Source organism: Eurosta solidaginis, chromosome 5, assembly GCF_040869045.1.
Source record: "Eurosta solidaginis isolate ZX-2024a chromosome 5, ASM4086904v1, whole genome shotgun sequence".
Classification (NCBI taxonomy): Eukaryota; Metazoa; Arthropoda; class Insecta; order Diptera; family Tephritidae; genus Eurosta; species Eurosta solidaginis.
The window spans coordinates 170733910-170757816 of NC_090323.1; the positions used below are offsets into that span (position 1 = coordinate 170733910).

Consider the following 23907-nt stretch of genomic DNA (forward strand, 5'->3'; position numbering starts at 1 on the left):
ATATATGCTATATACGTAAGAAATCGGTGAAATTTGAAGCTTATAGCTGTTAAAATGGGGTAGAAATTGCGAAAAGTTTCTTATCTGAACAATCGGTTGTATGAGATATATACTATATATACAACCGATCTCTATGATTTTTTCAGACAACAATAAATGCTATATATGTAAGCAATCGGTGAAATTTGAAGCTTATAGCTGTTAAAATGGGGTAGAACTTGCGAAAAGTTTCTTATCTGAACAATCGGTTGTGTGAGATATATACTATATATACAACCGATCTCTATGATTTTTTCAGACAACAATATATGCTATATACGTAAGCATTTGGTGAAAGTTGAAGCTTCTAGCTGTTAAAATGGGGTAGAAATTGCAAAAAGTTTCTTATCTGAACAATCGGTTGTATGAGATATATACTATATATACAACCGATCTCTGTGATTTTTTCAGACAACAATATATGCTATATACGTAAGCATTTGGTGAAATTTGAAGCTTCTAGCTGTTAAAATGGGGCAGAAATTGCGCAAAGTTTCTTATCTGAAAAAATCGGTTGTATGAGATATATACTATGTATAACACCGATCTCAATAATTTTTTCAGACATCAATATATGCTATACACGTAAGCATTTGGTGAAATTTGAAGCTTCTAGCTGTTAAAATGGGGCCGAAATCGCAAAAAAAATATATATACACTATATATACCATCATATATATATTATATATATCACCGATCTCAATGATTTTTTGACACAACAATGCATACTATATACGTAAGCAATCGGTGAAATTTGAAGCTTATAACTGTTAAAATGGGGTAGAAATTGCAAAAAGTTTCTTATCTGAACAATCGGTTGTATGAGATATATACTATATATACAACCGATCTCTATGATTTTTTCAGACAACAATATATGCTATATACGTAAGCATTTGGTGAAATTTGAAGCTTCTAGCTGTTAAAATGGGGCAGAAATTGCGCAAAGTTTCTTATCTGAACAATCGGTTGTATGAGATATATACTATTTATAACACCGATCTCAATGATTTTTTCAGACATCAATATATGCTATACACGTAAGCATTTGGTGAAATTTGAAGCTTCTAGCTGTTAAATGGGGCCGAAATCGCAAAAAAAAAATATATATACACTATATATACCATCATATATATATTATATATATCACCGATCTCTATGATTTTTTGACACAACAATACATACTATATACGTAAGCAATCGGTGAAATTTGAAGCTTATATCTGTTAAAGTGGGGTAGAAATTGCGAAAAGTTTCTTATCTGAACAGTCGGTTGTATGAGATATATACTATATATACAACCGATCTCTATGATTTTTCAGACAACAATATATGCTATATACGTAAGTAATTACGAAAAGTTCCTTATCTGAACAATCGGTTGTGGGGGATATATACTATATATACGACCGATCTCATCAATTTTTTCGGGCAACAATATTTGCAATATACGAAAGTATATGGTGAAGTTTGAAGCTTCAATCTGTTAAATTGGGTAAGATATTACAAAAATCCTCTTTTTCTGAAAAATCGGTTGTATGGAGGATATATGCTATAGTGGTCCGATCCGGTCGGTTCCGACAAATGTCTAATCGGACACCCAAGTACACCCGCTCACCAAATTTTATCAAGATATCTCAAACATTGAGGGACTAGTTTGCATACAAAATGACAGACGGACAGACGGACAGACGGATATGGCTAAATCAACTCAGCTCTTCAACCTGATTATTTCGGTATACTTAATGGTGGGTCTATCTATTTTCCTTTAAGGACTTACAATTTTCGGTTTCGTGATGAAATTAATATACCATTTCATTTTCATGAAAGGTATAAAAATAGGTAGGTACTTTGTGTGAAGATGCAAAGTTTCAGGTTTTTTGTGGTCTGCATGTAAAAACTATGACAACGAATCATGTATTTCAAAAACATATGACGCAAACGTAACTATTTGATGAAATTTGATGAATTTTGAAGCTTATAGCCGTAAAAAAGGGGCAAAAATGACAGTTTATATGGGGTATATAATATATATACCACCGATCTCTATGAAGTTTTCCGACAACAATATACATATACTATATACGTAAGCATTCGTTGAAATTTGAAGCCTATAGTTCTTAAAATAAGGCAGTAATTACGAAAAGTTTCTTATCTGAACAATCGGTTGTGGGGGATATATACTATATATACGACCGATCTCATCAATTTTTTCAGACAACAATATGTGCAATATACGAAAGTATATGGTGAAGTTCGAAGCTTCAATCTGTTAAATTGAAGAAGATATGACAAATATCCTCTTTTTCTGAAAAATCGGTTGTATGGAGGATATATGCTATAGTGGTCCCATCCGGCCGGTTCCGACAAATGTCTGATAGGACACCCAAATACACCCGCTCACCAAATTTTATCAAGATATCTCAAAAATAAAGGGACTAGTTTGCATACAAACAGACAGACGGACAGACGGACATGGCTAAATCAACTCAGCTCTTCATTCTGATTATTTCGGTATACTTAATGGCGGGTCTATCTATTTTCCTTTAAGGACTTACAATTTTGGGTTTCGTGACCACATTAATATACCATTTCATTTTCATGAAAGTTATAAAAACATTAGAATTTTTTGTTTTATTTTACAGCCGCGGGAGTTGCAAGCAAATAAGCTTTGTGTGGTTGCTTCTCTGGTATTTAGAGCAAATATGCAACAAAAAATAAAATAAAACAAAAACAAACTACAAAAAAACAGTTAAGAAAAATCCAAAAATAACACAAATCATATGTAAATGTCTCTTTGTGTCTAATTGCATGCCTTTAAAATTCTGTGGCACAGCAATCGATCGTTTCCGATTTGCTTCCACCTCGCCTACGATGGAGTAGTTAAAATTGTGAATGTGCAACCAACGCAATTGTGGCATGGCTTGCACCTGCAGTAATGTAACATTACATTTGTAAATAAATATGCATATGTCTTCTGGTTTTATTACCATAAAATGCCCCCTTCTGTGCATGCAGTAGTCGTGGTGCAACCCGCAAGTCTCGGCTGCCCATAAACGTACCAAATATGCCAGCTCCCACACTTAAATGCGAGCGCGTAAGCAATTCATTGCGCTAGATTTTTAACTTATTATTATATTTAACTAGTTTTGCATAAACCATGCGGGCCGGTCGATATTTGCTGGTTTGTAGCTCAACATCAATGCCAATCGAATTTCAATGCAGGCGCGAAAAGCTATTTGCCAAATGCCGCAGGTGAATGAGAGTGCTTCATTCATATGAGTTGGGTTTTCAGGACATGAAGCCGTCAAAAGTTTTACTATAAAAACGGAGTTTTAAAGTTTTTGAGTTTTAATAGAAAAATATGAGTTTTTATCCTCTTAGGTTTTTATATTTAGGTTATATTTTTCATTCAAAAATATAGATTATCTCAAATTTCACATATTGCTTGGAAAATTTATCGGCATAATTTCCGTGGTAACTCTGCATCTTATCGAAATTATTTAAAGACTATATTGGGTTAGGTTAGGTTGAACTGGTTGAACTAAACTGAATGTGTCCATAGTGTACCAGTATTTGTTCGATGACCAAACGGAAGAACCAAAATCAAGTATCAGGACTTATGTTATAGAACAACTCCGTCCTCTTGGCAAATAAAGAAGTTTTCTAGGACCTAGTTTAATTGCCGCCTCGAGATCTGGAAATTCTTTTGCACCTTATAACTAGAGCCTTGACCTGGCCAGCACAGGACACGAACACAAAACGTGCTCAGCCCTTTATTCCGGCAATTCGCACTTCCTACACCTGCGGTTACTGACGAGGCCTAACTTAGTAACATTAATTTGCCCACCGTGAGGCTTAAGTCTTCTCTCTTCAGAGATATAAGCCACTTTGTAAGTTTAATGGCGTAGGACTTGCACATGAAATAAGAAATTTTGCAGCCCCGCGCTTTTGCCCATGCCTTTCTTGCTTGATGGATCATATGCAACTCCTGTGTCCTTTGAATTTCTTCCAAACGGATTGGGGCGTCTATCCTCGTTTCAGCTAGTGTTGCATCCTCTTTTGCCAAATCTTCCTTCTCTATCTTTATGACCGGGAATCCAGTATAGATGTAGGGTCCGGGCTGAGCGAAGTTTTTCCAATGCTCCTTTTCATTCCAGAATACTTCTTGATGAAATACTGCGTGAGATTTTTGCTTTAATCGCCACCTGACTATCCATATTGATATTGACGCGACTGCAGCTTAAGTACACTTTCTTCAGAATTTCTACTGCTTGTTTTCACGGCTATAATTTCCGCCTGAAAGAAGCTGCAGTAATCTGGCAGCAGGTAGGATCTACTCTTCTGTACTCTTCTGTATCGACACTGTAAACAGCAGACCCTATCACTTCCGTTAACTTGAAGCCATCGGTATACACGTGAATAGTATGTTCTGCCAAATATGCACCTTGGCACCAATACTTTAGGATTCGTTTTATTTCGTGATTATTTCGGCATCATTTTGGGGCTCATTTCAGAATAATTTGGGCACTATTTTCGAATGGTTATGAAATTTCAAGGGCTTATTTATTAAGAATATTTCCAGTCTACTTCAATATTGTTTTCTGGGTATTCTCGTTATAGTTTCTATGACGTCCTCCGAATAAATATTTTGAGGATTATTTTTTGATAACTTTTTGAAAAATAAAAAATTTATTTAGAATCCTATGGGACTAATTAATAATAATTTTAGGAACAAAGTCTGACTAGTTCACAAATATTTCGTACTTGTTACGATTATTTCGATGTTGTTTTCGGAATAATTTAGATATTGTTTTCGAATAAATCCGAGACTATTTCCAGATGGTTTTAGGGATTATTAATAGTTTTAAAGGGGGTTATTCCAAGGATCATATCCCGAATATTTCGACGCCATTTCGAAATTGTTTTGAGAATCATTTTGGAATTATTTCGATTTGTTTTTGAATTTTTGTTTAAGAAATTTCGACCAAAGAACTTGATAGGCATGCCGGTAATAGTACACAAAATATTTATATTTTTTCATCTCGCATAGAAAATATGCAATAAATTCTCGTCCAAAGGAGTATATCCTTAGTACGCCTCCAGTAGGCTGGCCATATAAAACAAAAAGAAGAATGTGTTACTCTTGATGCCTTACACAGTTCAGTAAAATAAATACTTGGGAGAGAGGAGTCTTATTTTAGTCCGTAAACCCCATTCCCAAGTCAGTATGGTCTCAACTGCAATATATCAGGCTTCATATTTCGACAAAAGCTGTCGCATAATTCGTTCCCTTCGTTAAGCTTCACTCAGCCTTACAACAATAGTAACTGGTAAATCTTTTACAAAGAATTCAAATAATCGAGGAAGCTCTTCGACGAATAACTTTGATACCTAAATTATTCTTATGACACCTAGGTTTGAAATGACCCATCTTCATGTGGCAATTGTTAAGAAAATTGTACTTTTGAAGTCATTTAGGAAAGTGTATGATGAAGTCGTACAAATGGGTGTGGGTTTCTTCAGTTTAGCCTTAGAGCTTTTCATGCATATTTCCACAAATCTGATCGACTTGCATCAATTATCAGGGGTTTTTGCTTAGGTATTTCAAATAACTCTCCCGAAGTCGGCAAACCGTGCCCATTCTGTCTTGCTCACGTAGAAGATGGATGCTGATTCAACGCTACATACAAAAAATGGAGATGACTGATATGATATCAATTTGTTGATTGGCTCTTAATGCCGTAGGAGCGTAGAAAGTCCTATCTATAACTTGAAGTGCATTACATAGGAATTGTGGGCATGGGGTGTTGATCGGTTTGTGCCACCCCTTTTCGCTTTGATGATATGTCATCAGTGTCCTCTTTCCTGTTTACAGTTCGGCTTCTGTTTTGCATTATTCGCAAGCTTTCTAGTGTCAATCTGACTTTTCTTCGTTTTTCTTTGTCTAAGATTTTCGCAATGTTTATTTCAGCTATGTGGCCAGTGGCTGTTGTATGTTGCGATAGTGCGGTGCTGTTTTTGTTGTTTTTAATGTCTGCAGCATGTTCTTTTAATCTTACGCCTAGTGTACGTTTTTTTGTTCCTATGTATGTTTTATTGCATGTTTGGTTTTCTGTTTCCTTACATTCGATTTCCTAAACTACATTGTTTTGTTGTGACGTTGGAATCGGGGTTTTTGTTTTGGTGTAGATACTTGACAGGGTTATGTTAGATTTATATGCCAAATATACGTTGTTGTTGCTTTTGATTAAGCTTTTGTTAAAATTGTCTGTTAGCCAAGGTATATATGTTACACTGTAAAATTGTTTAGGTCTGCCATCGGTATTTTCTGTAGTGTTGTTGATTTTTGTGTTTAATCTGTTCCATTTCCTGTTTTATTAGATTTTGTATGAGTGTGTGAGGGTAATTATTTTGTATTAATATTTTAGTGATTTTTTTCAAATTTTTATCCCAGAATTTTTGGTGGCAAATTTTCAGCACTTTATGTATGAGGTTTTTTTGCGGTATTAACTTTACATTTAGAGGGCTGGGCTGAAAGATAGTTAATTAAACTCCCAGATGAAGTGGGTTTGGTATACCAATCTAGCAAAAGTTTATTGTCCATTCTGAAGATACGTTTGTCTAGAAAGGGGATGCTGCCATTATTTTCAACTTCCACCGTGAAATTGAGTTTGTTGTCGTACTTGTTGAGGGTATGTAGGATTTGATCTAAGTCTCTTCTCTTCACGATAGCAAATATATCGTCCACGTATTTGCATAAGAATTTTATATTTAGCACATAAGCTTTTGTTTTTCTTTTAAGGTAATGACTTTGCTTTTGTATAAGTCTTCTACTAATCTATTGTTTTTCCTTTGGAGTTCATTAGTAGGATCATGCCTAAGTGGTTTATATGTGTTTTTGTCGTCTATTATTTTACTCATTTATTCGGTATATTCTTCTTTCTATAGTACCACGGTTTTTTTTCCTTTGTCGGCGTCAGTTATAATAATATTTTTGTGTGTATTCAAAAATAATTTGATTTTTTTAAATGTTTCCAAAATAAACTTTTCTTTGGAGTTATGCTTATTACCTCGTTTGAATGGTAGTACTCTATTACTTAGCTTGTTTCTAATTACGTCTTTTGTTTTATCATCGTCAAAGGTCTGTATTATTTGTTCCATTTCTGCTATGACATGTATTGGTGTAAAATTCGTTTTAGACGTTGTGATAGTGAACTTCCTACCCAGAGAGAGTAGCCACTTGACTTCCTCTGGAAAAAGAGAAAGAAAGGTCAAATATAAATATAAAATTCTTATGCAAATACGTGGATAATATATTTGCTATCGTGAAGAGAAGAGACTTAGATCAAATCCTACATACCCTCAACAAGTACCACAACAAACTCAATTTCACGGTGGAAGTTGAAAATAATGGCAGCATCCCCTTTCTAAACACACGTATCTTCAGAATGGACAATAAACTTTTGCTAGATTGGTATAACAAACCCACTTCATCTGGGCGTTTAATTAACTATCTTTCAGCCCAGCCCTCTAAATATAAAGTGAATACCACAAAAAATCTCATACATAAAGTGCTGAAAATTTGTCACCAAAAATTCTGGGATAAAAATTTGAAAAAAATCACTAAAATATTAATACAAAGTAATTACCCTCACACACTCATACAAAATCTATATAAAACGGGAAATGGAACAGATTAAACATACAAAAATCAACAACACTACAGAAATACCGATGACAGACCTAAACAATTTTACAGTGTAACATATATACCTTGGCTAACACACAATTTTAACAAAAGCTTAATCAAAAGCAACAACAACGTATATTTGGCATATAAATCTAACATAACCCTGTCAAGTATCTACACCAAAACAAAAACCCCGATTCGAACGTCACAACAAAACAATGTAGTTTAGGAAATCGAATGTAAGGAAACAGAAAACCAAACATGCAATAAAACATACATAGGAACAACAAAACGTACACTAGGCGTAAGATTAAAAGAACATGCTGCAGACATTAAAAACAACAAAAACAGCACAGCACTATCGCAACATATAACAGCCACTGGCCACATAGCTGACATAAACAATGCGAAAATCTTAGACAAAGAAAAACGAGGAAAAGTCAGACTGACACTAGAAAGCTTGCGAATAATGCAAAACAGAAGCGTAACTGTAAACAGGAAAGAGGACATTGATGACATTTCATCCGCTTATTTATTATGTTTATGATAATTGTTCGTTTTTCTACTTATGGATCAAAGTCCAATTTGACAAGTATACCTAAACAGAAGGGTATCTAAACCTTTTAAATTTTGACTTGAATTTAATTTATTTATTAAAGACAACTGTGCATTATGTAAATTATAATTACATATTTATACACATAAATTGTAAGTTTTTTATCTTAATGTGATATTTACACAAAAAAAGTTCTTCAATTTAAGTTCTATAATTTTCTATTTTCATGTTTCATGTTCAAAGTTGTTGTTTGTGGTGTATTATACTATTATTTAATAAATGCAGTCTGCCCTGAAAAAGCTAACAAGATTAGCGAAACGTAGGGCTTGAATAGTGGAGTCATTTGGCTTGCACTAAAGCAAATTTTGGTCATTGCAGCCTATTTCTATTACATACATATACAAAAAGTGTTGACCAGCTTGATCAAATCTAAAAATCGATATATCTTTACTAAACTCAATTCACGTACTTATCTGAACTGACTTTGTATTCGTGTAAAAAATGGCCGAAATCCGACTATGACCGCGCCCACTTTTTCGATATCGAAAGTTACGAAAAATTAGAAAAATGCCATAATTTTATACCAAATACGAAAAAAGGGATGAAACATGTTAATTGGATTGGCTTGTTGACGCAAAATATAACTTTAGAAAAAAACTTTGCAAAATGGGTGTGACACCTACCATATTAAGTAGAAGAAAATAAAAAAGTTCTGCAGGTCGAAATAGCACTTGGAATCTTGGCAGGAATACTGCTCGTCGTATTATATATATAAATAAATTAGCGGTACCCGACAGATGATGTTCTGCGTCACCCTGGTACACATTTTGGTCAATATCTGGAAAACACCTTCACATATACAACTACCACCACTCCCTTTTAAAATACTCATTAACAGCTTTCATTTGATACCCACATCGTACAAACAAACTCAAGAGTCACCCCTGATTCACCTTTATGACGATATCTCGAAATGGCGTCCACCTATAGAACTAGGGCCCACTCCCCTTTAAAATTCTCATTAGCACTTTTCATTTGATATCCATATCGTACAAACAAATTTTAGAGTCACCCCTGGTCCACTTTTATGGCGATATCTCGAAAAGGCGTCCACCTGTAGAACTAAGGCCCACTCCCTTATAAAATACTCATTAACACTTTTCATTTGATACCCATATCGTACAAACAAATTCTAGAGTCACCCCTGGTCCTCCTTTATGGCGATATCTCGAAAAAGCGTCCACCTATAGAACTAAGCCCACGCCCTTTTAAAATACTCATTAACACCCTTCGTTTGATACCCATTTCGTACAAATAAATTCTAAAGTCAGCCCTGGTCCACCTTTATGGCGATATTCCTAAATGGCGTCCACCCATAGAACTATGGCCTACTCCCTCTTAAAATACTCTTTAATACCTTCTATTTGATACACATATCATACAAACACATTCCAGGGTTACCCTACGTTCATTTTCGTACAAGGTGATTTTCTCTTATTTTGTGTCCATAGCTCTAAGCTGAGTATGTAATATTCGGTTACACCCGAACATAGCCTTCCTTACTTGTTGTATATATAGATTACAAAGAAATATCCTTATTTGTTTTCAAACGAGCACTTAATTACATCTCTCTTTAAAATCCATATGTCTTGACAATTTTAATTACATCTCTCTTTAAAATCCATATGTCTTGACAATTTTAATTAACAAATTGTGATACTTTATTACCGGGGACGATTGCTAAAACACGACCGAAACCGTCGGGGGATGTATTAATATACGCGATTTTGCTTCCCTTCCAATAATTCGGATACCTTTTCGCTTTTGGGCTATTAGTAACAGGACAAAACGCGTACTTTCATTTCTCTTTCCACACTTTTGGACGGGTTATTGAATGGGTAAAAAAACTTAGCACCCGTGTTTGTATTCTTAATATTGGAATAACTAAGCGTCCTCAGATACCCCAATTCAAGACTTTTGTATAATTTTCTGTAGGACCCATATAGGTGCACTACATTTTCATACTAAATTCGTTCAAAAAAATTTACCACCACACACCACAGCAACGCATATCTGATATTCCGCTCCTTTTTTGTTTCCTTGCGTCGCTTTCCACGACAGCAACCTCGGTAATTTTGACACTTCGTTCAGTGGTAAACGCATGTTCCACGCAGGTTCCACTGAGTTCCACAATAGTTTGACACTGACCGAAGTGTCAAACTGCAGTGTGTTAGAAAGAGAAAGGAATTGTTTCCTTCTCACAGATATCATATTTGTAAACCTTTTCTATGGTTAGGTGAGCCCAGCTGTGAACGAACAGCTGATACATATCTTACTTGCAAAACTTTACAATGGATTCTATCTACTATATGCATATCGATACTGTACAAAACTTCAAACGAAAACTTGATACATAAAACCCACACAAGTATTCGTATGAAATTTGTATGGAACAAAATTTGATGTTTTTGAATTAGATTTTCCGATTACATGTGCTGTACAGTATCGATATATCAAATGAAGCTATATATGATGAAATTCATATCAAATCCAATATGCGTTTAACCCGACCCCCTCAGAATTTGATGAAATTTTGCATGGGGTTACATCTTACCCACCCAAACACAACCTCATTTTTAGAAATTGCATTTTCGAAAAATTGTGGGCGTGGCAAGGTATCGAAATATCCGAAAATATTAGAAAAATGACGATAATAGATACTTTTAAAGTGTGATTACTACGGAATGGCTTTACCGATTTCAAAGATATTCATACCATTAGAAAGGTATTGAAATAAGCTTTCCAAAAAATATAATGTAAAAATTTTTTAGTACACTGAAAAAAATTTTTTTTTTAAATAAAATTTAAAACTGAAAAAACACTTCAAAGATCAAGCGATTTTGAAAAATAAAATTTTATTTTAGAAAGGTCTATTTAATATATATAACATATCTGAAAACTAAAATGGGGTTTTTTTTTTAATTTATTTAAGTAAATGCATCTCTTGGTTACTTTCTCATATTTGGATATCACGCGTAAATTAATCAACCAATTTGTAAAATGTTTAAACCGTTAGAAGGGTATTAAAATCACCTTTGAAAACATATACTGTAAAGATTCTATATTACACTGAAAGAAAAAACATTTTTTTATTTTTTTCTACTTTTTTTTCAAACTGGGAAAACACTTCAAAGACCAGGCGATTTAAAAAAATTTTTTTTAGAAAGGTCGATTTAATATAAAAGCTAGAATGGTGTTTTTTTTTCTTTTAAAAAAATTTATAAGTAAAACCATCTCTTGTTAACTTTTTTTTTTATTTTGCTATTATTGTGTGACAAAAAAGGTACCTAGCTATACTTTGGAAGTTATACAGATACAGATACTATGACTAAGTATTCTAATAGATTTGAACAAGAATCGTATTATCAAATTTTTCAGACACGCACAATAAATAGACATACACTTAATAAAGTTAATTTTTTATTTTTATTTATCTAGATTTAATATACAACTTTGCGCAGCTCATACTGCAGACTTTCGGAATATTTGCTTACGTTTAGTGATGTTTCATCTAATGGTACAAAAGAATGGAAGCTTTGAGTTCCCGTAATAGTTTTGGCATTTTTGTATCTTGAAAGTATCTCTTCTTTTGTTTTGTTGTATTCATCAGCGTCTGCGTAAGCAACTTCTATGGAGGTGTTATACGTTTGTGAAGCCCAATGATAAAGGTCCTTCGCCGTTTGAATTTGATTTTTATTTGCAATGCTATAATTCCGAGCGCCTCTTTTTAATGTCCCACCTATACCATAACATGCAGATTTTCTATGGCTAGTTGCGTAAAAGTGCCACTCAGCGAATATTTCGAAATCAATTTTATGATGACATAAATTAATTAAGTTGTCTTTGTTTTTGTACTGTGCTCCTGCACCATCTGACACGTAGATAATTTTCGTAATTGAATTGCTTATATTAGTCTTAATAAAATTAATAATTTTTGAAATATATAGATGAACTACTATGCTATCATGGATATTACAATCGGATATTATTGCAAAGGTTCTATGAATTAAATTATCGTTATCTTTGTAATAAATAATGAACGGATATATGGTGGCTTGATTATTATTCCAATGATATCCTTGAATGTTATACAAGATACAAACGCATAGTTTTCAGCGAAATCCATTTGAATTAGCAGTTCTCCTGGCAGCAGTGTCATTTTTTGTTCACTTACGAAGCGGGACTGGTGCTTAGCTGTGAAATGATGTGACACCAGCTTATTGATGTGTTGTACAAAATCGTCAACAAATGTGTTTGTAGTAGAGGAAATGGCTTCGAGATTACATCTGAGTGTTGTATTCCATTTTTTGTAAATGACTTCTTGAATCGAATTTTTTTTGTAATATTCCAACATCATCGTTCTAAGGTTCGTTAAATTATCGTAGCACCGACCACACATTGATACGCAACACTCGCTGTTTTCTATATTACCATTACAGACAACGAATTCAATAACATCTTTATAGCTTCTGAAATTATGTTGACCTTCCATCGATTTCAAACTGGATTTTTCGAACATCAGTTTTACATTCTGATGCAATTTGCACACACAAACATTTTGCTGGTTGCCAACCCCAAGTTTGATACAATTCTCTGGTCGCAACATGGTAAATTTTGTAAATCCTAATTGAACTGAAGGATGTATTTTTATACTCAGTTGAGCAGAGCTCACAGAGTATATTAAGTTTGATTGGATAACGGTTGGTTGTACATATATAAAGGAATCGAGATAGATATAGACTTCCATATATCAAAATAATCAGGATCGAAAAAAAATTTGATTGAGCCATGTCCGTCCGTCCGTCCGTCCGTCCGTCCGTCCGTCCGTCCGTTAACACGATAACTTGAGTAAATTTTGAGGTATCTTGATGAAATTTGGTATGTAGGTTCCTGAGCACTCATCTCACATCGCTATTTAAAATGAACGATATCGGACTATAACCACGCCCACTTTTTCGATATCGAAAATTTCGAAAAACCGAAAAAGTGCGATAACTCATTACAAAAGACAGATAAAGCGACGAAACTTGGTAGATGGGTTGACGTTATGACGCAGAATAGAAAATTAGTAAGGTTTTGGACAATGGGCGTGGCCCCGCCCACTTTTACAAGAAGGTAATTTAAAAGTTTTGCAAGCTGTAATTTGGCAGTCGTTGAAGATATCATGATGAAATTTGGCAGGAACGTTACTACTATTACTCTATATGTGCTAAATAAAAATTAGCAAAATTGGATTAAGAACACGCCCACTTTTAAAAAAAAAAATGTTTTTAAATTCAAATTTTAACAAAAAATTTAATATCTTTACTGTATATAAGTAAATTAAGTCAAAATTCAACTCCAGTAATGATATGATGCAACAAAATACAAAAATAAAAGAAAATTTCAAAATGGGCGTGGCTCCGCCCATTTTCATTTAGTTTGTCTAGAATACTTTTATTGCCATAAGTCGAACAAAAATTTACCAATCCTTCTCAAATTCGGTAGGAGCATAGATTCTATGACGGTAACTGTTCTCTGTGAAAATGGGCGAAATCGGTGGAAGCCACGCCCAGTTTTTATACACAGTCCACCGTCTGTCCTTCCGCTCGGCCATTAACACAATAACTTGAGCAAAATCCGATATATCTTTACTAAACTTAGCCCACGTACTTACCTGAGCTCACTTTTTCTTGGTATAAAAAATGGGCGAAATCTGACCATAACCACGCCCACTTTATCGATATCGAAAATTACGAAAAATGAAAAAAATGCCATAATTCTATACCAAATACGAAAAAAGGGATGAAACATGGTAACTGGATTGGTTTGTTGACGCAAAATATAACTTTGGAAAAATCTTTGTAAAATGGGTGTGACACCTACCATATTAAGTAGAAGAAAATGAAAAAGTTCTACAAGGCGAAATCAACAGCCCTTGGAATCTTGGCAGGAATACTGTTAGTGGTATTGCATATATAAATAAATTAGCAGTACCCGACAGATGATTTTCTGGATCACCTGGTCCACATTTTGGTGGATATCACGAGAACGCCTTCACATATACATCTAAGGGCCACTCGCTTTTAAAACCCTCATTAATACCTTTAATTTGATATCCATATCGTACAAAAACATACCAGAGTCACCCCTGTCCCACCCTAATGGCGATATCTCGAAAAGGCGTCCACCTATAGAACTAATGCCCCCTCTCTCTTAAAATGCTCAGTAACACCTTTCGTTTGATACCCATATCGTACAAACATTCTAGAGTAACCACTGGCCCACCCAAATGGCGATATCTCGAAAAGGCGTCCACCTATAGACCTAGTGTCCACTCCATCTTAAAATGCTCAGTAACACCTTTCGTTTGATACCCATATCGTACAAACATTCTAGAGTCACCCCTGGCCCACCCTAATGGCAATATCTCGAAAAGGCGTCCACCTATAGACCTAATGCCCACTTCCTCTTAAAATGCTCAGTAACAGCTTTCGTTTGATACCCATATCGTACAAACATTCTAGAGTCACACCTGGCCCACCCTAATGGCGATATTTCGAAAAGGCGTCCACCTATAGAACTAAGGATTACTCCCTTTTAAAATACTCATTACCACCTTTCATTTGATACCCATATCGTACAAACACATTCTAGAGTCACCCTGGCCCACCCTAATGGCGATAACTCGAAAAGGCGTCCACCTATAGACCTAATGTCCACTCCCTCTTAAAATGCTCAGTAACACCTTTCGTTTGATACCCATATCGTACAAACATTCTAGAGTCACCCCTGACCCACCCTAATGGCGATATCTCGAAAAGGCGTCCACCTATAGACCTAATGTACACTCCCTCTTAAAATGCTCAGTAACACCTTTCGTTTGATACCCATATCATACAAACATTCTAGAGTCACCCCTGTCCCACCCTAATGGCGATATCTCGAAAAGGCGTCCACCTATAGACCTAATGCCCACTCCCTCTTAAAATGCTCAGTAACACCTTTCGTTTGATACCCATACCGTACAAACATTCTAGAGTCACCCTTGGTCCAGCTTTATGGCGATATCTCGAAAAGGCGTCCACCTATAGAACTAAGGATTACTCCCTTTTAAAATACTCATTACCACCTTTCATTTGATACCCATATCGTACAAACACATTCTAGAGTCACCCTGGCCCACCCTAATGGTGATATCTCGAAAAGGCGTCCACCTATAGACCTAATGCCCACTCCCTCTTAAAATGCTCAGTAACACCTTTCGTTTGATACCCATACCGTACAAACATTCTAGAGTCACCCTTGGTCCAGCTTTATGGCGATATCTCGAAAAGGCGTCCACCTATAGAACTAAGGATTACTCCCTTTTAAAATACTCATTACCACCTTTCATTTGATACCCATATCGTACAAACACATTCTAGAGTCACCCTGGCCCACCCTAATGGCGATATCTCGAAAAGGCGTCCACCTATAGACCTAATGCCCACTCCCTCTTAAAATGCTCAGTAACACCTTTCGTTTGATACCCATATCGTACAAACATTCTAGAGTCACCCTTGGTCCACCTTTATGGCGATATCTCGAAAAGGCGTCCACCTATAGAACTAAGGATTACTCCCTTTTAAAATACTCCTTACCACCTTTCATTTGATACCCATATCGTACAAACACATTCTAGAGTCACCCCTGGCCCACCCTAATGACGATATCTCGAAAAGGCGTCCACCTATAGAACTAAGGATTACTCCCTTTTAAAATACTCCTTACCACCTTTCATTTGATACCCATATCGTACAAACACATTCTAGAGTCACCCTGGCCCACCCTAATGGTGATATCTCGAAAAGGCGTCCACCTATAGACCTAATGCCCACTCCCTCTTAAAATGCTCAGTAACACCTTTCGTTTGATACCCATACCGTACAAACATTCTAGAGTCACCCTTGGTCCAGCTTTATGGCGATATCTCGAAAAGGCGTCCACCTATAGAACTAAGGATTACTCCCTTTTAAAATACTCATTACCACCTTTCATTTGATACCCATATCGTACAAACACATTCTAGAGTCACCCTGGCCCACCCTAATGGCGATATCTCGAAAAGGCGTCCACCTATAGACCTAATGCCCACTCCCTCTTAAAATGCTCAGTAACACCTTTCATTTGATTCCCATATCGTACAAACACATTCTAGAGACACCCCTGGTCCACCTTTATGGCGATATCTCGAAACGGCGTCCACCTATGGAACTAAGGATCACTCCTTTTCAAAATACTCATTAACAGCTTTCATTTGATACCCATATCGTACAAACACATTATAGAATCACCCCTGGTCCACCTTAATGGGGACATCTCGAAAAGGTGTCCACCGATAGACCTAAGGCCCACTCCCTCTTAAAATGCTCAGTAACACCTTTCATTTGATACCCATATCGTACAAACAAATTCTAGAGTCAGCCCTGGTCTACCTTTATGGCGATATCCCTAAATGGCGTTCATCCATAGAACTATGGCCTATTCTCTCTTAAAATACTCTTTAATACCTTTCATTTGATACACATGTTATACAACCACATTCCAGGGTTACCCCAGATTGATTTTCCTTATTTTGTCTCCATAGCTCTCAACTGAGTATGTTATGTTCGGTTACACCCGAACTTAGCCTTCCTTACTTGTTCTAAATTCATAGTAAGTTTCACGAAGCGATGACAGCATTAGTCTTTTTTAAACTTTCTCGCGTATGTTTCCTTGTCTTACTACAATTGAGTCATGTGACCCAGGAATGATTCGGCTGATTTCATCATCTTCATAAAACAATTTTACTGTGTTTAAAGTTTGCTCAGGTAAACTACGCCTGTCCATGCTAGAGCGTTTGACGTCCGAAAACTTTGTTTTATTTTTTTGTATATCTTTGCTAATTTTTATCAATTCGTAAGATAAATCATGCCCAAAAATGTCTTTAATTTCCTTAGATGTCATGGTGTTTGGTAATAGAGATAATATTTTTTGCTTATCCAAATTATTTGAGCAGTTTTCGATTTGATATTTCATGTTCTCCAAAATTTGTTCGTAATAAGCTCTGATCTTCTTTAGGTCTTCTGATAAAGTTGACAGTGAACCACCTCCAAGTGAATCCGAAATACTTTGCGCAATTTGCTGTGTTTTTATACTCAGTTGAGCAGAGCTCACAGAGTATATTAAGTTTGATTGGATAACGGTTGGTTATACATATATAAAGGAATTGAGATAGATATAGACTTCCATATATCAAAATAATCAGGATCGAAAAAAATTTGATTGAGCCATGTCCGTCCGTCCGTCCGTCCGTCCGTCCGTCCGTTAACACGATAACTTAGGTAAATTTTGAGGTATCTTGATGAAATTTGGTATGTAGGTTCCTGAGCACTCATCTCAGATCGCTATTTAAAATGAACGATACCGGACTATAACCACGCCCACTTTTTCGATATCGAAAATTTAGAAAAACCGAAAAAGTGCGATCATTCATTACAAAACACAGATAAAGCGACGAGACTTGGTATATGAGTTGAGCTTATGACGCAGAATAGAAAATTAGTAAAATTTTGGACAATGGGCGTGGCACCGCCCACTTTTAAAAGAAGGTAATTTAAAATTTTTGCAAGCTGTAATTTGGCAGTTGTGAAGACATCATGATGAAATTTGGCAGGAACGTTACTCCTATTACTATATGTACGCTTAATAAAAATTAGCAAAATCGGAGAAGGACCACGCCCACTTTTAAAAAAAATTTTTTTTAAAGTAAAATTTTAACAAACAATTTAATATCTTTACAGTATATAAGTAAATTTTGTTAACATACAACTCCAGTAATGATATGGTGCAACAAAATTCAAAAATAAAAGAAATTTTCAAAATGGGCGTGGCTCCGCCCTTTTTCATTTAATTTGTCTAGGATACTTTTAACGCCATAAGTCGAACAAAAATTAACCAATCCTTTTGAAATTCGGTAGGGGCATAGATTTTATGACGTTAATTGTTTTCTGTGAAAATGGGCGAAATCGGTTGATGCCACGCCCAGTTTTTATACACAGTCGTCCGTCTGTCCTTCCGCATGGCCGTTAACACGATAACTTGAGCAAAAATCGACATATCTTTAATGAACTTAGTTCACGTGCTTACTTGAACTCACTTTATCTTGGTATGAAAAATGAACGAAATCCGACTATGACTACGCCCACTTTTTCGATATCGAAAATTACCAAAAATGAAAAAAATGCCATAATTCTATACCAAATACGAAAAAAGGGATGAAACATGTACTTGGATTGTTTTATTGACGCGAAATATAACTTTAGAAAAAACTTTGTAAAATGGTTGTGACATCTTCCATATTAAGTAGAAGAAAATGAAAAAGTTTTGCAGGGCGAAATAAAAAACCCTTAAAATCTTGGCAGGTATTACATATATAAATAAATTAGCGGTATCCAACAGATGATGTTCTGGGTCACCCTGGTCCACATTTTGGTCGATATCTGGAAAACGCCTTCACATATACAACTACCACCTCTCCCTTTTAAAACTCTCATTAATACCTTTAATTTGATACCCATATCGTACAAACAAAGTCTAGAGTCACCCCTGGTCCACCTTTATTGCGATACCTCGAAAAGGCGTCCACTTATAGAACTAAGGCCCACTCCCTTTTAAAATACTCATTAACTCTTTTCGTTTCATACCCATATTGCATAAACGAATTCTAGAGTCACCCCTGGCCCACCTTTTTGGCGATATCTCGAAACGGCGTCCACCTATGGAACTAAGGATTACTCCCTTTTAAAAAACTCATTAACACCTTTCTTTTGTCACCCATATTGTACAAACAAATTTTAGGGTCACCCCTGGTCCACCTTTATGGCGATATTTCGAAACGGCGTCCACCTATGGAACTAAGGATTATTCCCTTTTAAAATACTCATTAGCACCTTTCTTTTGATAGCCATATCGTACAAACACATTCTAGAGTCACCCCTGGTCCACCTTTATGGCGATATTTCGAAACGACGTCCACCTATAGAACTAAAGCCCACTCCCTTTTAAAATACTCATTAACTCCTTTCGTTTCATACCCATATTGCATAAACGAATTCTAGAGTCCCCCTGGCCCACCTTTATGGCGATATCTCGAAACGGCGTCCACCTATGGAACTAAGGATTACTCCCTTTTAAAAAACTCATTAACACCTTTCTTTTGTCACCCATATTGTACAAACAAACTCTAGGGTCACCCCTGGTCCACCTTTATGGCGATATCTCGAAACGGTGTCCAGCTATGGAACTAAGGATTACTCCCTTTTAAAATACTCATTAACACCTTTCATTTGATACCCATATCGTACAAACGCATTCTAGAGTCACCCCTGGTCCACCTTTATGGCGATATCTCGAAACGGCGTCCACATATGGAACTAAGGATTACTCTCTTTTAAAATACCCATTAACACCTTTCATTTGATACCCATATCGTACAAACGCATTCTAGAGTCACCCCTGGTCCACCTTTATGGCGATATCTCGAAACGGCGTCCACCTATGGATCTAAGGATTACTCGCTTTTAAAATACTCATTAACACCATTCTTTTGATACCCATATTGTACAAACAAATTCTAGGGTAACCCCTGGTCCACCTTTATGGCGATATCTCGAAACGGCGTCCACCTATGGAACTAAGGATTACTCCCTTTTAAAATACTCATTAACACCTATCATTTGATACGTATATCGTACAAACACATTCAAAAGTCAACCCTGGTCCACCTTTATGGCGATATCTCGAAACGGCGTCCACATATGGAACTAAGGATTACTCCCTTTTAAAATACCAATTAACACCTTTCATTTGATACCCATATCGTACAAACGCATTCTAGAATCACCCGTGGTCCACCTTTATGGCGATATCTCGAAAAGGCGACCACCTATACAACAACCACCACTCCCTTTTAAAACCCTCATTAATACTTTAATTTGATACCCATATCGTACAAACACATTCTAGGGTCACCCCTGGTCCACCTTTATGGCGATATCTCGAAACGGTGTCCAGCTATGGAACTAAGGATTACTCCCTTTTAAAATACTCATTAACACCTTTCATTTGATACCCATATCGTACAAACGCATTCTAGAGTCACCCCTGGTCCACCTTTATGGCGATATCTCGAAACGGCGTCCACATATGGAACTAAGGATTACTCCCTTTTAAAATACCCATTAACACCTTTCATTTGATACCCATATCGTACAAACGCATTCTAGAGTCACCCCTGGTCCACCTTTATGGCGATATCTCGAAACGGCGTCCACCTATGGAACTAAGGATTACTCCCTTTTAAAATACCCATTAACACCTTTCATTTGATACCCATATCGTACAAACGCATTCTAGAGTCACCCCTGGTCCACCTTTATGGCGATATCTCGAAACGGCGTCCACATATGGAACTAAGGATTACTCCCTTTTAAAATACCCATTAACACCTTTCATTTGATACCCATATCGTACAAACGCATTCTAGAGTCACCCCTGGTCCACCTTTATGGCAATATCTCGAAACGGCGTCCACATATGGAACTAAGGATTACTCCCTTTTAAAATACCCATTAACACCTTTCATTTGATACCCATATCATACAAACGCATTCTAGAATCACCCCTGGTCCACCTTTATGGCGATATCTCGAAAAGGCGACCACCTATACAACAACCACCACTCCCTTTTAAAACCCTCATTAATAATTTAATTTGATACCCATATCGTACAAACACATTCTAGAGTCACCCCTGGTCCACCTTTATGGCGATATTTCGAAACGGCATCCACCTATAGAACTAAGGCCCACTCCCTTTTAAAATACTCATTAACACCATTCGTTTGATGCCCATATTGTACAAACAAATTCTAGGGTCACCCCTGGTCTATCATTATGGCTATATCTTGAAACGGGGTCCACCTATGGAACTAAGGATTACTCCCTTTTAAAATACTCATTAACACCTTTCATTTGATACCTATATCGTACAAACGCATTCAAGAGTCAACCCTGGTCCACCTTTATGGCTATATCCCTAAATGGCGCCCACCTATACAACTATGGCCCACTCCCTCTTAAAATACTCTTTAATGCCTTTCATTTGATACACATGTCATACAAACACATTCCAAGGTTACCTCGGTTCATTTTCCTACATGGTTATTTTCCCTTATGTTGTCACCATAGCTCTCAACTGAGTATGTAATGTTCGGTTACACCCGAACTTAACCTTCCTTACTTGTTTGTTTTGCAGTATGAATCCCTTTCTAAATATTTTCGCTTCATTGGCAATGGATGGCTTCCAAGATGAGGAATAACATGCTTATTTATATTGTCGACGAGTTCGTTGCGTTCCAGTGATTTAGTATAGCTGCTGCATGTTGGAACTTCCTTATATTCTTGATACAATTCACCGCTAGTCAAGATTTCTTGTGCCTCTTCACTTTCCGTTTCAGTAGAACGCTGATTATCAGCAATCTTGATAGCATCCTTAAGTTTAAAGCTACAACTTTCGCAAATACGGCAATGATGATTGTCGGAGACTGCTGGAAAATGCTCAGATATCAGCGCTGCTTCGTTTAAGCTAATGTTTCGAAGTTGAGAGGAACATTTTCTTGATAGCTGCACACATCTGTATTTATTAGTTGATTCCATATCAATGCCTAGTTTCGTTCTGGTCTGTGTCTATCCGTTGGGTTGTTTTTTATAGTCCATGGGTGCTGTGGCAGGTAATGTCAATCTATGTGTCCGTGGTAGGTAACGTTAATATGCGGGTGTGTGTGCGCGGTATTGATACGTCCGAATTGTTACCTTTTCCAAGCGTTGTTTTTGTAGGTATCTAGACATACCGCTTGTTAGCTAAGCGGTAGGTTGAGGTAGGTAGAAATCGGTGAACTAGTTTTAAGGGTTCAAATATTTCGTCAGAGATAGTGATGGTTTGTTCGTTTATTATCCTACCGTCAAATGTTTTTAACTTGTATATCTCCATGTTCTCAAGTACATTGAGCCGCCGACCTTTTCCTTGTAGGTGAAGTATTCGAGCCGTTGTTTTGCTGTTAGCTGGGGTGCACCCCACTGGAATACAAATTTTTTACAGTGTATTTTTTCAAAAGGTGATTTTAATACCTTTATAACGGTATAAAAATTTTTGAAATCGGTTGATTAGTTTACGCGTGATATCCAAATATGAGAAAGTAACAAAGAGATGCATTTACTTAAATAAATTAAAAAAAAAAAACCCCATTTTAGTTTTCAGATATGTTAAATATATTAAATAGACCTTTCTAAAATAAAATTTTATTTTTCAAAATCGCTTGATCTTTGAAGTGTTTTTTCAGTTTTAAATTTAATTAAAAAAAAATTTTTTTTTTTCAGTGTAATAAAAAATTTTTACAGTGTATTTTTTTGAAAGCTTGTTTCAATACCTTTCTAACGGCATGAAGATCTTTGAAATCGGTAAAGCCATTCCGTACTAATCACACTTTAAAAGTACATATTATCGTCATTTTTCTAATATTTTCGGATATTTCGATACCTTACCACGCCCACAATTCTTCGAAAATGCAATTTCTAAAAATGAGGTTGTGTTTGGATGGGTAAGAGGTAACCCCATGCAAAATTTTATCAAATTCTGAGGGTGTCGTAGTACACTGAAAAAAAATTTTTTTTTTAAATAAAATTTAAAACTGAGAAAACACTTCAAAGATCAAGCCATTTTGAAAAATAAAATTTTATTTTAGAAAGGTCTATTTAATATATATAACATATCTGAAAACTAAAGTGGGGTTTTTTTTTTAAATTTATTTAAGTAAATGCATCTCTTGGTTACTTTCTAATATTTGGATATCACGCGTAAATTAATCAATCAATTTGAAAAATTTTTAAACCGATAGAAAGGTATTAAAATCACCTTTTGAAAAAATACACTTGGTCTTGGACGAATAAAATAAGCTATATCTTTGCAAAAAAGGGCTTTGTATAAATGGTATTTCATTTCCCAAGTGGATTTATAACAATAAATAGGAGAACTTAAAATTTTAGAAAATGGGCGTGGCACCGCCCCTTTTATGACTAAGCAATTTTCAGTGTTTCGGGAGCCATAACTCGAAGAAAAATTAACATATCTTATTGAAATTGAATTGAATGCAGACTATCGATGCTTAGCATTACGGGAGCCCTGAAAACAACCCCGGCAGCTGCACTGTATGCCATTCTGCACATTCCACCTGTAGACTTGGTAGCAAAGAACATAGCGCTAACAACTTTAACCAGGCTCAGTGCCTCGGGGTAGCTTGAGCGCCGACCATACGGCCATAGTAGTATAGCGTCATCAATCACAAGACGAGCAGGCTACCTGATTCCCTATATGCGCTTCGAGGGAGATCTTAAGCCCACAATAGAGGTGGACGGTTGGCGCAAGGGTGCGCAAATGGCGGACGAGGCGTTACATGTGTACACAGATAGTTCCAAAGTAGTGGAAAGAGTAGGGTTTGCGG

At 36.1% G+C, this 23907-nt stretch overlaps 1 protein-coding gene across 5 annotated transcripts in view; it reads right to left on the bottom strand.

Annotated features, from left to right (window-relative positions):
* The window catches only part of LOC137233768 (CCAAT/enhancer-binding protein-like), a 463673-nt gene that overhangs the window by 206429 nt on the left and 233337 nt on the right, over positions 1 to 23907 (bottom strand). The window contains exon 1 of one of the 5 annotated variants that reach the window (XM_067757126.1): positions 7113 to 7174. The exons of 3 other annotated variants lie outside the window; for them this stretch is intronic. The gene's annotated coding sequence lies outside the window, so the exon portion shown is untranslated. Of the gene's footprint in view, positions 1 to 7112; positions 7293 to 23907 lie in introns of those variants that run through there. One more of the 5 variants, XM_067757124.1, reaches the window with a different exon arrangement.